Consider the following 5912-nt stretch of genomic DNA (forward strand, 5'->3'; position numbering starts at 1 on the left):
TAGTGACCTGCATTGAAGTACATTAAAGTGGGTGATTCAAGCTCAGGTTAAACCCAGAAGCCTCATATTATGCGTGTGCAAGATTCTAAGCATATTACCGGGAGGGGACAAAAGAAGGACTCTTAGGCCGTGTATGAAACAGTGAGTTAGACGGTAGTCACTACTAGTCATTCTCTTTTAATGTATTGGTATGCATTTTGATTTTGTCAGGGTGAGGGCTGTGTGATTTGAGCATTGAACTCCCTTTTTAAAAAGTAGAATAATTTTTAACATGTGGTTAAGGAAATATTGCTTAACTGTTATTATATCTGAATCTTGGCACAGTTTGTCACAAGATTGGTTAAGTAGCTTGAAGTCACTGAATAGGGTCATACCTGCCTGTGTGATGACTTTTATTACCTCATGTAATAGCACAAAAGTTACAAAAGTTTAGTTTTCACTAAGTGAATGATTCTCCCAGCTTAGTTCCAAGAATCAAAAGTATATGGAAATTGAGAAAAAGTAAAAGAAAAAAAAATCAGTTTACATCCAGGAAGAGTTTGTAGATCAGGAGATTGCATCTCTAAGCAGTCTTAAGTCTGCCTTGGTGAACAGCCACCAAACAAAATAGCTAATAAAACGCGTTCCCTTATTGAGTGCAGCTAGGATTAAACATGCAATTGGTTGTCTGCTGAATGTTTGCTGTTGGAAAATACTCGTTTCACTGACCTGGTATCTGACAGTGTATCTGTGATGCCAGGGCAGTGCTTGCTCTCGACACTGTTCCTGCAGTGTGGCAGTGTCAGCACAGAAGGGCGTGCTTGTATTTCTGTTGGGTGAGCAGGACAGGGGAGGAGGGCATATTCGATTCATCTAAAATGTGCTTTAGATCATTCAGTTGTGAGTTTAGAAAAATAAACCTAAGACACAGCCTATTTCATTCCATGGGTGTAGAGAGATTCTACAGTTGGACAGTTCCCCAGGAGAATTCTTACATGCTTGCCTGTGTTTCTTTCCTATTCATAACTAAAAACTTTCTCAACACTACTAAATGATTAAAGGTGTCGTGTAGCTACTTTGAAGACCATCTACTTTCCTACTGAACTAAATCGTCACATCCTTTTCTTTTCATCTGTAGGTGCAGCTCTGGAATCAAACCCTGCTGACCATCTAAGGGCAAGCACAATTTTCCTGAACAAATTTCATGCAAACGGTAAGACCCTACTTCTCCCCATCAAGGATAGGACTGAAAACCATTGCTGTTTTATGTGCTACATTACAGACAGTATTTAGAAGAACTCATACATTGGCTTCCATTTCTCAGCTTTCCGTTCACTTTACTTTTACTGTGTGATTATACATTTTCTTTTAAATGTCACTGATTGAGAGCATGTGGCTTTATGTTAACACATTTTGGCACTTTGTCAGTACAGTAGACCACATGATTAAGATGCAGTCATGGATTTGTACTTATTTTTTCACACTCTTTTCGAGCTTTTCTCTAACTCAACAGAGGAGATTTTAAAGAGGAATGATAGGACTTAGTTAAACTTAGATTATCATATCAACAAATTAAAAAATCCTGTGTTATATGCATATATTTGGGAGGGAAGAGAGGGAGAGATATTGAATCATCTCTTCAACCCCATTCCCCACAGTGCTCTTACCAAGTGAGCCTGCCTCACACCACATTTATGATTTATGGTGTTCTCAGAAATTTTCAGCTATTCAAAACTTTTTCACCCTCATTTCAGAATTGGTGCAAACATGCTCCTCTGATATTTCCTAGAAGGATAGCCAATGTGTGGAATGAGTGTAAATTTCTTGTGTCCTATTTGCTTTAGGAATCAGATGTATGAACTCGTTTGCACCTCGACTTCTTTATCTTTTTTTTTTTGTTTTTTGGTACCAGGGATCGAACTCAGATCCTTGTGCTTGCGCAGCAAGCGGCAAAACCACTGAGCTAAATCCCTGGCCCACGACTTCTTTTTCTTAATGTTTGGTCAGTTCTTTTTCTGTTGAAAAAACATATGTGACCAAAACTTTAGTTGATTTCAATGGTAAGAATTTAAGGAAGGTAGGTTCGATACTACTTGGAGAGATGCAGCACAATAAAAAATGTTTTTTACCTGCATTTGCATTGGTTAGCAATTTTCCTTCCTGAGTGGGTCATTTCTGGTTAGCACTGCTGTGTTTCTCCATTTCTTCAAGGGCCTAGGGCCTCTCCTGGGGGAGCATAGGAAGCCCGAGGGGCTGCCCTGGGCTCCCCTCTTCAGGGGAAGGAATGTGCCTGCAGCGGTGTTCAGGGTTAGAGGGGAGCGCAGGGGGCACTGTGGCCCCTGTTGCTCTCGGAGCATTTATTCTGTTAGAGCAAAATGAATTTGTGTGTGTGCCATTGACATTCTGCTCAGCTAGATCAGCACACTCACTTCAAGTCCAGGATATAAGGTGGATTACTTTACAGTTGTTTAAAGGCCCACTCATTTTTTAGTAACATATTTTCAGTGCAGTATCCTTGTAGACTCCCAGTCGGTGTTTCAGGATACTTCCAGGAATTCTAATGCAGCCAGAGTTCAGTGCTCAGCCAGAAACTGGTTCTTAGAGCTGTCTGCTGTTAGATGCTTGTAATTAAGCTGTATGGTAATGTACAATTATAAAATATTTATTTACTCAAGAAACTCTGTACAGTGGTTGAGATTTGCAATAAGTTAACTTTTTTTTTAATTAGCTAAGTTTCTCATCTGGTTCAGCTTGTTTTAAAGTTTTCTTTTATATAAGGAGAGTCTGTCATCTTTTAGGTTAAAAAAAAGGTATGACTAAGTGTTTGGTTTTTACTTTATGGAATTCATCTTGGCAGATGATTTATTTTAAAAAATAAAATAAATTTTTATTTCATTATGTTTGTAATCCATCAGATAATTAGTAGCCACTTCTATGTACTTTTCTAAGACATTTGCATCAGAATGGATTAGTTTTTTTCTTTTTTTTTATTCTTAGCACAAGATCAGAGGAAAAGCAACTATTTCAACCACGTAAGTAAATAATTGGAAAGATAAGAAACTAAGAGTGAATCAAAATATTTCTGCCATGATTTCTAAATATATAAAGAGGAGCCAGTCTGTTACCATGGACTTCTATTTCTGCATTTTGTAAACCTCTTACATTTTCCTACAGTGCTTTAAATCTACTCAGGAAAGGCTTTGACTTAGTAATTTCCGTTTTTGAGGGGTTTTGATGTATAAGTTCAATTACAGTAATATGGATATAGAGTTAAAGATCTACTTGAAATATTTTGCCTTGATTTAGTCCCTTAAAAAGCCATAGTAAACTATTTTGGTACTGGGGATCAAACTCAGGACCTTGTGTTTGCCAGGCAGATGTGGTCCCATTGAACTACATCCCTGGCCTGAGTAAACTATTGACTACATCAGTTTTTAGCACTATTTATTATTTTTCTGTCATTAACAGTTGAACGTTTAGCTTCCCCTTTCCACCATGACCTTATTCTCCCCTATTTCCTTGCAATGTATCATATTTTTTTAAATTAAATAACAAATTGGTATTTACATTGTGACTATTGTTCACTGCTGAGTTATGCAAAAATAGTCTCACTGCTCTGCCTCTTTGTACACCTTTAATTCTTTCTCTTAAATATTTCTGAAGTCTGAACAGTTCTGTACTTCTCCTGCATGATCCCCCTTCCCTAAGCAATGTTAGTTCACAAAGTCAAGTACATAAGAAGTCCCAGCTGGTCTTTCTATTTTTTAAAAAATTCTTTTATTGGTACATTTTAGGTATACAGTTCGTTTACATTTATCATTGGGTGTTTGTACCTGTACATGATATGTCTTGGTTCTTATTTTTTTTTCCCATTACCTGTGCACCCTTCACCTCCTCCACCCTTCCCTATTTACATAGATTTCATTTCCAATTTTTTTTTCTTTTCTCATAGTTTTTCCTTTCCCTCTTTTCCTTTCCCCTTCCCCTCTCTTCACTCCTTTGTTTTTGGACCTTTTTTCCTATTTCAAATGATCAATTATTCATTGTAATCATTTTAACCCTTGTTTACACTATCAGTTTCTCACACTAGAGAAACTATTTGGTATTTACACATGTGTGTCCTATTTATTTCACTTAAGAGTATGGCCTCAATATGCATCCATTTAGCTATAAATGACTCTAGTTTTTCGTTCTTTGTGGCTGAGTAGTACTCCATTTTATAAAAAACCCACATGTTCTTTACCCAGTTTCCAGTTGATGAGCACTTGGGCTGCTTCCAAGCTTTAGCCATTACAAACTGTGCCGCTATGAACATGGGTGCACATATATCACTGTGGTATGATACTTTTAATTCTTTTGGGAAGATATCCAGCAGGGGAATAGCTGGGTCAAATGGGACCTCTAGTCCTAGTTCTTTGAGGTGTCTCCATACTGATTTCCACAGTGGTTGCACCAGTTTGCACTCCCATCAACAATGAAGAAGTGTTCCTTTTTCCCCACAACTCCGCCAGCATTTGTTATTTGTTGATTTGATAGCCTCCATTCTTTCTAGGGTGAAGTGGAAGCTCCTAGCCTCCACCCCAGGCTCCTAGGGCAGAGAAGCCCTGCTGGTCCCAGCACTGGGAAGGAAGCTCCATGCCTCCATCTCAGGCTCCAAGGGCAGTGAAGCTCATCCAGTGCAAGCACCCGGAAGGAAGCTTCCCCGCTGCCATCCCAAGCTCCTAGGGCCAAGAAGGTGAGCCGGTCACAGCGCCAGAAGGGAAGCTCCCCGCCTCCATCCCAGACTCCTAGGGCAGTGAAGTTCAGGTGGTCCCAGCACCTGGAAAGAAGCTCCTTGGCTGCCATCCCAGGCTCCAGGGGCCAAGAAGGCTCCTAGGGCAGAGAAGCTCGACCAGTCCCAGCAGTGGAAGGAAGCTCCCCACCTCCATCCCAGGCTCCTAGGGCAGCGAATCTCAGCTGATCCCAGCACCTGGAAGGAAGTTCCCCCGCTGCCATCACAGGCTCCTAGGGCCAAGAATGTGAGCCGGTCCTAGCACCCTGTAGGAAGCTCCCCACCTGTATCTCAGGCTCCTAGGGCAGTGAAACTCAGCTGGTCCCAGCATCGGGAAGGAAGCTTCCCACCTCCATCCTACACTCCTAGGGCAGTGAAGCTCAGCTGGTTGTAACACCCAGAAGGAAGCTCCCTGGCTGCCATCCCAGACTCCCAGGGCAATGAAGCCCAGCTGGTCCCAGCACAAGAAAGGAAGCTCCCTGCCTCCATCCCAGACTCCTATGGCAGTGAAGCCCAGCTTGTCCAAGGACCAGGAAGGAATCTTCCCCAGTACATCCCATGCTACTAGGGCCAAGAATGTGAGGAGGTCCCAGCACCAGAAGGGAAGCTCCTAGCCTCCACCCCAGGCTCCTAGGGCAGTGAAGCCCCTCTGGTCCCAGCACCGGGAAGGAAGCTCCATGCCTCCATCTCAGGCTCCTAGGGCAGTGAAGCTCAGCCAGTGCAAGCACCTGGAAGGAAGCTTCCCCGCTGCCATCCCTAGTTCCTAGGGCCAAGAAGGTGAGCCAGTCCCAGCACCTGGAGGGAAGCTTCCCAGCCTTGATCTCAGGCTCCTATGGCAGTGAAGCTCAGCTGGTCCCAGCACCAAGAATGAAGCTCCCCGCCTCCATCCCAGGCTCCTAGGGCAGTGAAGCTCAGCTGGTCCCAGCATCGGGAAGGAAGCTTCCCACCTCCATCCTAGACTCCTAGGGCAGTGGAGCTCAGCTGGTTGTAGCACCCAGAAGGAAGCTCCCTGGCTGCCATCCCAGACTCCCAGGGCAATGAAGCCCAGCTGGTCCCAGCACAAGAAAGGAAGCTCCCTGCCTCCATCCCAGACTCCTGTGGCAGTGAAGCTCAGCCGGTTCCTGCACCCACAAGGAAGCTGCCTAGTCTCCTTCCCAGGCTT

The 5912-nt window shown here is 43.0% G+C and overlaps 1 long non-coding RNA gene across 1 annotated transcript; it reads left to right on the forward strand.

Annotated features, from left to right (window-relative positions):
- The first annotated feature begins 857 nt into the window (after window positions 1–857).
- On the forward strand, window positions 858–4708 carry LOC147828467 (uncharacterized). Its single transcript, XR_015450711.1, has 3 exons — window positions 858–1192; window positions 2977–3011; window positions 4532–4708. It is a non-coding gene; the product is annotated as an uncharacterized LOC147828467 (long non-coding RNA).
- The last annotated feature ends 1204 nt before the right edge of the window (window positions 4709–5912 follow it).

This window comes from Heterocephalus glaber, unplaced genomic scaffold, assembly GCF_053883595.1.
Source record: "Heterocephalus glaber isolate CG9 unplaced genomic scaffold, H.glaber_assembly_v1.0 deba00001067, whole genome shotgun sequence".
In the NCBI taxonomy this organism is placed as follows: Eukaryota; Metazoa; Chordata; class Mammalia; order Rodentia; family Bathyergidae; genus Heterocephalus; species Heterocephalus glaber.